We start from the raw sequence: 12134 nt of genomic DNA on the forward strand, positions 1-12134 counted from the left end.
TCAGGTGGAAAAAAAAAGCAACTCAATCTTTTTGGATTTTTTCAAAAGAGAAAGGAGGGTAAAAAGTCGGCCTTTGTAGTAACTTTTCAATAATGGTTAAAATTGCTTGTGTATTTAGAACATGAAGTAAGTTTCTTGTCTTCCTGTTTGTCGGTGCTGTTGTCTAACTAATGGGTCATACTGGTCTGATCCCACAGCATCATGGCTGGATTACTGAACAGTTCCAGGGTCCCAAAGGGATGCACAACAACTACAATGACCACAAACTACAATAAAGAGACAGAATGACGATGATAAGACATAAAGAGACAAAAAGAACTGCCATGAGACACAAAAGTGCTGCTAATAGACACAAAAGAACAACCATGAGAAAATGCCACAGAGATTAATCAACTATGAGACACAAAAATACCAAGTAAAGACAGAACGACTACGATTACAAACAAAAGTACTACAAAGAGACATCAGATGACTATGATGAGATTCAAAATTAATGCAAAGACACACTAGATTTCCACAAAGCAACATAAAAGCACCATGAGACACAAAAGTACCACAATCTGGATATAATTTTATAAAAGAGGGGTGCCTTTGTCTCATAATACATCCATACTTTTATTTCCCTTTAGCATTGTTCCTCTTGTAAATAAATGAAATTGCAATTAAAAAGGTTTCCTGATTGTTTAACTTTATGTTTCATGTGGCTCCAAAATGAACTAAAATTATAAAATAAAATATCAGCAGCAGATGATGGACAGGTGTTTCTGTCTGAGTGAAAGAAAACTATTTTAATATTCCAATAAAATAATCTTAACATAAATACATTCAACTGTTTTTCCAACTCAAGTCGATAAATGTTTAATAATAGCAGTTGTGGAGTCCTTAAATCCTAGAAACGCTCCACCCTGGCAGTATAAATCTTTAAAAAAGATGCCCTTCAGCTCGGCTTCTTCTTCGGTGGAGCAGCTCAGAGGCCAATCCATGATGCTGGTTTTACTGGTCAGCTTCCAGCAACAGTCCACTGTGCGAACGTGGAGCTGAAAGGGAGCACTGCTCTCAGTGAAACTACCAGGAAGGTTAAAAAAAGAGGTCTAAGTCCAGTTTGCGTTCTTCAGATACAAAAGAACGACTGTAATCGACTGACCGAGCTCCTGCCCCAACCTTCCTCCTCCTCTCTGCTTCTTATCTCCTAGGAGTGTTTACTGGCGGTAATTAGGCCATTAATCAAGTTAATGGAACATCCCTGAATGGACTAACTGTACTCTGTCCCACAGAGCCGTCCCGCTTCGCCCCGGGCCGGGACTCCCCCTGAGGGCGAGACTTCCTGGTTCACGGCCGGGAAGAGCCGGGCCGGCCCGCCCATCTGTCAAAGCCACATCCTCAGCCTTCAACTCTGACACCAACATATGTGTGCACCATGGGAAGGTTACGTATCAGATGTAACCGCTGACAGCTCGGGCTGCTGCACCGCCATAGAGTGCTGGAGTGGTATCAGCTTTAATGACGGGATGGCTGTGAGGGCTGTGGCCTTGGCTTGAAGCCATGTCATATAGGAGACCTGAGCAAAAACTGCAGTCAGATCTTTTTTTCATGGTTGAGAAAATGGATAGATGAAGGATTTCTGCAGTTATCTTATTGAAAACCAATGTTGTGTCTAAATTAAACAGTCTGCACAGCACTGCAAAGCCTACAAAACCAGAGGTGAATAATAGAGATGGCACATTTGCACACAACGTCACTTTACATTTCCACTGCGAGAGCTATCGCTCAATATCTGTGCTATACATTCAGGACAACTTATGTAGGAAATCAGGGCTGGATTCTTGTGATCTTGCAAATCCAGCTGCCTCGCAGGGTAATGCGATTTGCGCAGCAGGACTGCTGTTGCACAAACATGGCTAATAAGTACAGGGCTGGAAAGCCTACAGCTAATGTCGATTCAGCATATTGTCCATTTGAGGCAAATAAATGGTCCAGCGGTCAAATATGCATGAATAATGCAACAACTATCTTTCTAGATCTCTGTCTTCATGTGATTCAAGCTACTGTATATTTAGTCATAAAAAGCAGTGGTTCTCAAATCTTAGAAACCGAAAAAGGTTCACACACTCAACCCAGCAGTTTTTTTTTTTTTTTAACAATTAACAATAACTGGGGGAAGCAACTAATAAAAAAAAGGATCCAAGTTTGATTTCAGTGAGATACAAGCCAGCATGATAGTGTCAGCGAACTCTAGATTGTTTATTTTCCTACATGAATAATACTCATTGAACTTAGTTTCACTCCACAGAGAGCCACTGGTATAAAGGGTCTCCTTTAATTAAGCCACAATCAAGAGGTCTATAATATGCGCATATAGAGTTATAAGGCATTTAACGGCTCATATATACACAAGCAGGCGCTTTTACAACTACACAAACAGGCTTTTTATAGTAACATAAAAGGGCTCTCAGAGAGCGCAGACCCCCACCAACGCCAACGGACCAGTGTTCTCTGATATGCAAATCTGCAGGTGCAACCACGACATATGTCTGGATTTACTTAAATAGGATTATTGTGGTTTTTATCAAACTTAGAAAAAACAGTAAGGGATCATTTAGATTTAGTGTATTTCTTACATACCTGCTGCATTTGTTTACAGTGATGCATCCACCCCACTGATGTAGATCTGCTTCAGAATTTAATGGATTCTTCCTCCATGCTGCAGCTTTCAGTCATAAAAATCAAGCCAGTAGTTTTCCTGTGTACAGTAAAAAAAAAACATGCAGGAGTTTAATTAATAAGTTTGGTATTAAAATCTGTTACTTAGCTGTGAGTTCTTTGTCTAAAATGAAGAACTGGCTTTTCAAACTGAGAAAATATAAAAGGAAATCAAATTTGTTTGTAATATTTGTCAGAATGACTGAAGACTTGTTGGTTCATCTCAATATCTGAAGCTTACTGAACTGAACTGTTCTCTCAAGTGCAACTGAAGTAATATTAAGTCCGTTTTTTTCGATTTCAGTCGGCTTAAAATTTTAAGTCATCCTGGACACAGTTTTTCAGTTAAAACAAATATTTTATATTTACAGAAAATAAAAACATAATCTCCTTCGGAAGCTGTAACTTCTTGAGAATTGGAACCAAATCATATTTTGACAGCAGTTTGATTTTCACTCTCCAATTATGCAGGGAAAATGCATTTTAAAAAATCAAACTCATGGCTATTAAACTTCCTAGTTATTTCATTTATCATTAAATGTAGACATTAAGTCCATCATATGGAAAAAATTACGGAGTTGCATCTTACGGATTTAACTAAATGTTGCATAGTTTCATTTCACAGCATAGTGAGAGTGATCAGCCATCTAATTTTCTCTTTTTTTAAATCATAATTCTTATTTAACCTTGTTTTAGAAAGGCTACGAAGGTGACATGTTATGATTGAGATACATCTGAAACCAATATTATTGAACCAAACCAAACCAAAACATTCATAAATTACATATATTTCATATATTTAAATCCTTTAAGAATAAATTTTCACCAAAGAATTGAAATTAGAGTGTTAGTATGAATCATTTTTACATTTTTGACAGGACGTGATTTGTCCTAATTCTCAAAAATGACTAACTTTTGTTTCTGAGATTAAAACTACAACAAAAGATTCCAGTTCTAACCATCAGGCCAATCTGCTCTTTCCACAAAAACATGCTGATGACTAAACAAGGTGCTTGCAGCAGGATCTTAAACAAACAAGGTTTCTTGTTGTGGGTTTATTTTCCCTGATCTGTTGCAAATCATTTCCTTCCATCACTCCAGACGTGCTCAATCAACAACCCGAGCATTAGAATAAAATAAAACCCCAGCGTTGTGCCTGTGGTTGCCTCACCAGTGTTCTCCCTCTGGCCATTTTCTCCTCTCTCTCTGGAGTATTCAATCTTCTGCCCCGGCAGCAGACCAGAGCTCATCTCAAGCTGCCTCCCAAACAAGCCGCGGTGTAATTGCTTGTCAGAGCTGTCTGCATGCCTGTTTTTCTTCTCGCCGCCACGCACCTGACAAGAAACACATATTTACACACAAAAATGAAATTACAGGCAATTTGAGAGCATGGAGCTTTGGAGGCAACGCCTGCTATCGAGCTGTCCAAGTCGATGAACTCCTCTCACCCTCGGCTCTATATCAGCTCAAAACAAAAGGTGGAGACGCAGAAGAAAACAAGAAAAGAAGAAGAAGAAGAAACACTCGGGGAATTCTGGCCTGGCCTCCTGACCGGCTGCCATTCATGTCATTCTCTCTGCTGCTCTTTTTCCTTTTCCTTTGACAATTACCTCCTTTTCCTCGAGGAAACTACGCTACATCAGTTTTCAAATGACTATATCATAGACGTCCGGCTATTTAGCATGTTACATAAAAGGAGTAGTTCAAAATATCTGAAGTGGGGTTGCATGAGGTACTTATTGATAGTCAGTGTATTAGCTACAGCAGATGGCAGTCAACACGCCCCCAGATTGGAGAAGGAGTTATCAACTATTTAATTACTTGCCACCTATTTTAAGATAAGACAAACTTTACTGATCCCACACCAGGGAAATTCACTTGTTAGAGCAGCTCAAGGATCAAAAGTACAGGAGTACAGCAGCAAAATTCACCGGGTGTTTTCACTGTATTAAGATATTTCATGAAAAAGATGGATTTCAAGTGTACATATAAGTGCACAGTCAATTGCATGATACAGATGAAGGATAACTGCATGTATATTCCATTTTCAGCATTTTCTGACATTTTACAGACCAAAAAACTAATTGTTAAACTGGCAAAATGATCAGATTAATCATTAGTTGCATCCTAAAAGCAATATAAAATGTGTTTTAGTCTCTTAAAGAAAATCAGTCAGTTTAAGTGTACGCTGTATTTAGACTATTTTAACTTCTCTGCCTTGCCCTCAGACAGCTCTCTCCAAACCAAACACACTCCACAGGTGAAATCAGTACTTTCACCTCCCATAACATGGGAGCGGCTGGTCCACCGGTGCCCCAATCAATTAGTTTGCTTGCGCTATTGTGTGTTTGGTAAATCCAAATTAACCTTGGAAAATACACAAGACCAACAACAACTCCAGAGTTCTGCAAGGTAAAATTACTGATTTTGCCTGTGGAGTTTAGTTGGCCTGGAGAGAGTCATATAAATGCAGTCTCCCGTCAGAAAAGACTGTCTAACAGCAAGGTAAAGTTGTTAAAATATTCTAAATATAACACACACTTTTTTAGATGGACACTTTTTAAATTAATCACATATATTTAAGTACAATCAACACCTAAAACAAACAAGGTCATCAGTAAAAAATGCAAAAACGTCTGGGTGACATATATAAAACTAAACAGTGACCCCCCACGTTAATAATATTCAACACAAACACTGCTTTACACTGGCCAAGTCTGGTTAATCCAGTGTAACACACAAACAGATCCACAAATATTCTCAACAGTTAGTGTGAGAAGCTAGCAAATAGCTTATTTCAACAGTAGGCTCTCCTCATCAGCTAAATGTTGTTAAAAACCGGCAGAAATGGTCTTGTTTTAAATCCTAAAGGTCCAGTCAAACCAGTGCAGTGATATAATCCGTCCAAAACACAAGATTTTCACCAATAAGTGCAAAAAAAAACAGCACTTCGCTGTCTTTCTCTGTGTTTACATGCCTCACATCCACCATTGCTGTCCTGTCACTTCCGCTGGAATGCCTAACTTTTGATTGACACCTCACTTGAGCCAATCAGAGCATCCATGCCCTGTTTAGACACCACCACAGCCAATTAGAGTCTGAAATGAAAGGAAGAGCCCGCCTCTCTTCTCCCATGTAAAGAAAGAGCCAATTACAAAAGAGTTTGTGGATGACTGGCGCTTTATTTAGCCAATGAAATCCCCAAAATGGCAATCTATGGGTTTTATATGTAAAATAAAGCCAGAATATGAAAATAGGGTACATTAAGGTATGTTTTTTTTTTTTTTTTTTTACTATGAGTTTCTTCTTAAACCTCCTCTTGACCTGTTTTCCCACCACAGTACTTGTTCTGATGCCATTATATGCACAAAGGTTATTTTTAACAAGGGATAGAGAACTAATACTGTAATAAGCAGGAGGTTATTGGGTCTCCTAATGACCTTTTTTAGAGAAGGCCTAGACATACTCTTAGAAAAAGGTGTAAATATTCATTTTCTGTGGTATTTTTAACACATTTGAATCAAGACTATTTAAGGCTTTGCTGTCATTGTGTTTTCCAGCTAGTAAGTCAATATTAGTCATCTGCAAGCAGTTTTTACATGCAAAAAAAAAATAAAAATAGTTTGTTAAAATTCTATTTCTCAGTGCTAGTAGCACTTACAGTAATTGTGAAACTACAGAGCATTAACTTCACACTTTACACTGGATTAACTTTCTCTTCGGATATAATTTGGACAGGTTTTTTATGCAAAAATATGAACTGTCCCTTTAAGTGAGCAGGGCTGGATGAGTCCACACATCTGCCTGTTAAAGGTGTTTTAATGACAGACTTTAACCAAACGCTTTCATGCAGAAAAAGAATTAATACATCACGACTGTCTGATTTGCTGTCATAATTACCGACCTTGACTAATCACAGTGACTCATTTAGATGAACATTGGCATTTGTAAATAATAATTTAACTTTGGAAATAATCAGAGGATAAAATGTAAAAAAAAAAAAAAAATCACTTGCTCATTGATGCCCTCTTTTAACTTTTGCATTGGTTTTTTTTAATTATGCTTGTTAAATGGACTCAGGAACCAATTAAACTGATTTTACAAGGACTTTGACAAGTTTAATTTCTAAATTAATGTTTTACTCTGACTGTCAGCAGGTACAGGTGTGATTAGGTGCCTTTTTTGTTGTTGTTCAAACTGAATCTAACTAAAAAGAAAAAAAAAACACCAACTGCAGCCTTATTCCTGCTGGTGACAAACAACATTATTACAACACATGATAAAACAAAAACGACAGGAAAACAAAGCTTACCAGAGCTGTGTTTTTCTGCACAGTTGCTCAGAAAGAGATTTCTGACCAGGACGTCAAAACAACAGCTCACAAACACATTGTTCCACGTTTTGATTCTTCCGTCTTTTCACACAGAGAAAGAGAAGCAAAGGTGTGGAGGGGCGTGGCTCGAAGCCCACTCCACACCCACAGCACATCTGCACAGGTGTAGACTGATTAGACCACCTGTCAGGGCTGCAGTAGACTGGAAAAACCAGGGATGATAATAAGAACATCTTCGACACTCTCCTGTAGGTTTTCCTGCATCCAGGACCTGTCACAGCCCCCTTTATTAACATGGGGAATAATGACAATGATGACATTAACACAGACCAACTGCTAACATTAATATAATAAAATGAAGCATCTTAAAAAATGCAAGTTCTTTAATTTGTTGTCACTTTTTAAAATACTGTACTGCATATAGTAATGCTTCCTAACTCTGATTTGTATGGCCATTACCCACATTTTCGTCTGTTTCATCTTTTGTGTCTGAACTTGTCTCAGCTAATCTTATCTATTATTCCTTCTGCTCAGTTTGTTGTATTTGCATTTTACATTTCCCACTTATTAATTCTTATCAGCGCTGTTGCTGCAAGCACCGAGTCTTCCCTACAGGCAACAATAAAAGTTCATAATTTTCTTTTTTGTCCGCACAGGCTCATCACCTTGTCACAACGAACACACCGTGTCTCAATGCAACAGCTGGGAAACATCTGTAAAACAGCAGCGCCGGCACCTCGGCTATGTAGAAAGGAAGAGTGGCACTCTGTATGTCAGCCATGTTTGTGGGTGTTTACTCCTGAGCCGAATTGTGTTTGACATTTGTTCCAGACAGATCTGTTTGGGCCTGGTGGTATTTCGGGATGAGGAGTCAACAGAGGCAAGATGCGCAGCAAAGATGTGAGAAGGGTCGTGATTGGGAAGCCTATGATTGATATTCCCATTAGCCACCTGACAAGGTGAGGACAAGGCTCTGATAATGAATTGTGACACATTAATGAGCTTGTCTAGCACAGACAATACCTGATCAGCCCTCTTACCATTTAACCTTTGATACCAATGAGGGAAATTGCAGGCAAATAAGGGTTTTGTGTCACTAGCAAAGACGGAGCATGACTTTAAAAACAGTGCAGCTGATATGGCTGCAACTTCAGAGGAAACTCATTTGATGGCAGCTAAACTCCAGAGAGTTGTACTTCTGAACTTACAGAATACAAACTTCTTTGTTTGTGTCTCTTTGGAGGGATGAAGACCACTAACTCGTCTTTTTTTTTGTTTCTAATTAACCACAAAGAGAACATCTAAGACAAAATCTAACAGTGACACCTGTTTCACCTCGGCTCATTGCTTACTTAAAGATATAGTGTATATTTGCAGGTTTAATGCAAGTGCTCACAGGTGATTTCATTCGTTTATCCGTCTGTCCAAAGAATGCTTCAGTTAACTCTTCCTAAGTCCCGCCCCTTTTTGCTCTGTGTGCCAATAACAGTTCAGCAAACTTGGTCACCTTTATCCTATTACTGTAAAGGCGACATAGTCACACTAAAGTTAGCTAATGTCAGCAAAATGTTATCCATCCAGCTAGCTAAAGATGTTTCATAGAACCCACCCAGGTTATTCTGCCAAGAACCCTATTATATTGACATGGTTTCATCTAGAACTCAGCCAAGGGACAAATTTATATTCCAAGGGTTTCATCGAGAATCCACCCATGTTGTTCCACTGAGAACCCCTTTACATTTTAAAGGTTCCATCTAAAACTTACCAAGGTTCTTCTACTGAGAACCCTTTTAAATTATAAAAAAAATCATCTAGAACACACCCAGGTTGCTCTCCCAGGAACCCTTCTATATTTTAAGAGTTTCATGTAGAACCCACCCAGGTCCAAGAGTGTTGTAAGAAAACAGACAGAATTTAAGACTGGTTAAATTGTGTTAATTTGTAAGAATGTAAGGATAACCAGTAAAAATGAAAAAAAGCCATTTAGGCTTTTCAGATCTCGCCACACTGAGGATGCACGGTGTATAAAAAAAAGTCAGGTGGAAACAGAGATGGCTGGAGAGAGAGTCAGGAATCCTGCCAACTGTTTTTGTGTCTCCTTCCATTTTTCTAACAAGCTTGGAAAAGTGACCGTTGTGACTTTTTGTTGAAAAATGGCCACTATTACATTTTTACCCTCCAATAATTTCGATATAAAACAAAAAGTAAAATATCAAAAACCACACAGGGGCACAGGGGCTCACAGGCTGCTGGTCCTTAGCTGTCCATAAAAAAAAAAAAAAAACACTCAAATTCAATGTCTCTTATCAGAACTTATGATCCGGTTACTCAAGGTAATCCACAGACATTACCGTGAGCATGGAGGAGCTTCTTTCTTTCTGCAGTAGAATCTACCAGGGCAACTTTCTTTCTAGCAGAAAGAAACTTTCTTTCTTCATGATCCTGAACAACCAGGTCATGATTTCTGGAGAGAGAGACACTGCTGTGTGAGTGTACAGAGACATTTTTGGGGGCTTTGAGCATCACAAGCTGAGAGCCAGGAAAGACGAAAGTTGACCGAGGTATTGCAAAAAGCAGAGGGACATAGGAGGGGTCAGTTTAGTTGTGCGTGACATTCAAAATGATTACTATGGAAACAACTGATTGCAAATATGAAGGTTGTCGGCTAGTTTGCCAAACAATTCTAATGCTACAAGGATGTTATTTTTTGTTATCCGTACAGTTTTTCTCAGGTATAGCCTTAAGTTTCATGTTATAAACCCCAAGCGAGCTCTGATTTGTGGACAGGTGACTTTGTATTGAATGTTTACCCATGCATGTGGACAGATGTGCAGAAAAATCTGTGTTCCAGTCTATGTTACAGTAGGTAGAGGATACAGTACTTTGCAGCAACATCCTGCTCAAACAACTTCGTGTCTACGTGCCGAGGTGAATCCAATGTTTGCGTGTGTGTTTGTGTGGGTGTATTGATGCCCCCCCTCCCCTCTCCAGCCCTCCCTGTACCGAACCCCCCCTGCTGCCTCATTGGGACGCTGGCCGCCTAAGTCTAATCCCGCGGGAGCTCATTAGAATCAGCGGAGAGGAGAGGGCCCCAGACAGGGTCAGGACAAACTGCACTGCTGAGCTGCATAGTGATGCCTTCCGCTCTGTCTTTATGTCTGTTTGCTTTGGCTGCGTGTCAGTTGATCTGAGCGGATGGCAGATGAGAGATTGGCCCGCTCAAGCACTTGACAACCATGTTGAACACCCACACGCTCACACATGCACACATAAACACACATATAGGCGCATACGGAGCCGCAAACACACACCGACATTTCCAGTATCCGCTCCCTCACAGACATATGTGATTATACTCAACGTTCATATGCCCAAATATCTTAAATATGAGTGTGATGATCCACGCACGCACACACACACACACACAGAGTTGTCACCTCCCTGTCAGGCTACAGTCCGCGGCATCCTGCGTGGTGTGTGACAATAAGAGAGGGGTGTGAGCAAGGTCAGACACGCTGCCACCCAAGAGACTCTCATTAAATGCTTATGAATCTCAAGTGGAGTCCTGCAAATGTATGACGTGTGTGTGTGTGTAATATGTGCGTGTGTGTGTGCAACAGATGTGTGAGCCATGTAAAGCAATGTAAAGAACGTCAAGTAAAGTGAACTTTTGATAGTTTAAGAAACCCATTTGTCACTGTCATCCCCATTTTTATTTGTATTCAGACCCTTAACTTAAATAAAAGTAACACTGTCACATTGCAAGAAAAAAATTTTAGTCCTATATTGAAAAAAATATTTACAGGTGCACAATTATTATTAGAGAAATGTTCATTAACTGTCAAAAGTACTCAATGCAGAGAAATATGTCCTCCAAGTGTTATGCAATGGAGATATTTTACGGACTGGAAGTTTTATATGTAAAACTTTTAAGGGACAGTTGAACCTCAAATCAGAAATACATATTTTTATACATTTTTCCTCTCACCTGTTCCACCTAGAGCCATTACCAGACAACCAGAATACTTATTTTCCTCACTTGTGTCTCAGGGCTTTGATAGATGAGCCTTCATCCCGGATCACATCTTCATCCTCGGCACCTGTTGAAACAGCCACCACAGCGCAGCCACTTGCAGAGCGGACGGCGGGCCTGAACACGGCTGAAAACGTTCACAAGAAAGCACCTTCTGCAGAGATTACAGGAGAATGGTGATGTGATTTCTCAGACCGACTCACCGTAAATGGTTGATCGGTCCCGCAGGCTCTTTCGTACTGCGACTTGTCTGCACCCGATGCTTTTCAACTGCCTCGCCCAGCCGTTTGTCACACGTGCGTTCGATGGCTTGGATGTGCTTCCGTACAGCTCGCTTCACAGGCTGCACAACAGCTCCTGTATTACACACAGAACTGCAAAGTGTCTTTTGGGAGCTTCAAATCTATTTTCAGCACCTCTACAGCAACTGTAATGACAGTGTACAGTATAAGGCTGTGAGTGCTGTCAGAGAGCATCTGAGTGCAGCAGTTCTGTGGCTGAATGTGGACACTGACGGACGACTGCAGCGCTGTAGAGAAGTACTTCTTTTACACTACAGGAACTTATCGACCCATAACCTGGAGCCTCCTGTGATCTGAACATTGCAATACGTTCTGGCTTGTTTGCAGCTGTGTTTAAAGGCCCTCTTCAGTGCCTAGTCATTCAGTCTAGTCATTTCTGTACAATGTTAATGAACCCACAATGTTCGCCAATTACTTTTTGATCTCTCTCTCTGTTTTTCAAGTTTTTCTTTGGTGTTTTTTGTGTCTAGGACCTTTTATTGTATTGTTTTACTCGGCTACATTGTAAATGAGGTCTCTACTTCAATTTACGTATTTCTGAGTTATAATAAAGGCTGAATGAATGACAGAACAAAACTTGACCTGAGTTTGAACCACGCTTCGGCCATAATGACGTCCTCCCACCTCGGGCCAGGACAGGGTTTCGCTGAGCATCCCCGCGAGGACGTCGCAATAGCTGTTTAGCCGGGGATGCAGCTTGTTAGTCACCAGTCGTCCAGCTCAGCAGCTGTCAAAACTGCGTCCCTTGTTTTGGTCAGATGTTGGC

The 12134-nt window shown here is 40.1% G+C and overlaps 1 long non-coding RNA gene across 2 annotated transcripts; it reads right to left on the reverse strand.

The window, feature by feature from the left end:
* Positions 1 to 2605: 2605 nt before the first annotated feature.
* LOC146304606 (uncharacterized) lies at positions 2606 to 12134 on the reverse strand. 2 transcript variants are annotated; one of them, XR_014769309.1, is made up of 5 exons: positions 11270 to 12134; positions 11073 to 11220; positions 7013 to 7235; positions 3872 to 4034; positions 2606 to 2740 (listed from the first exon to the last, which is right to left on the reverse strand). It is a non-coding gene; the product is annotated as an uncharacterized LOC146304606 (long non-coding RNA). The 2 variants fall into 2 exon arrangements; XR_014769308.1 differs by having other exon boundaries at positions 11073 to 12026.

Source organism: Lutjanus erythropterus, chromosome 24 (assembly GCF_056507025.1).
Source record: "Lutjanus erythropterus isolate fLutEry1 chromosome 24, fLutEry1.hap2, whole genome shotgun sequence".
NCBI classification, from domain to species: domain Eukaryota; kingdom Metazoa; phylum Chordata; class Actinopteri; order Lutjaniformes; family Lutjanidae; genus Lutjanus; species Lutjanus erythropterus.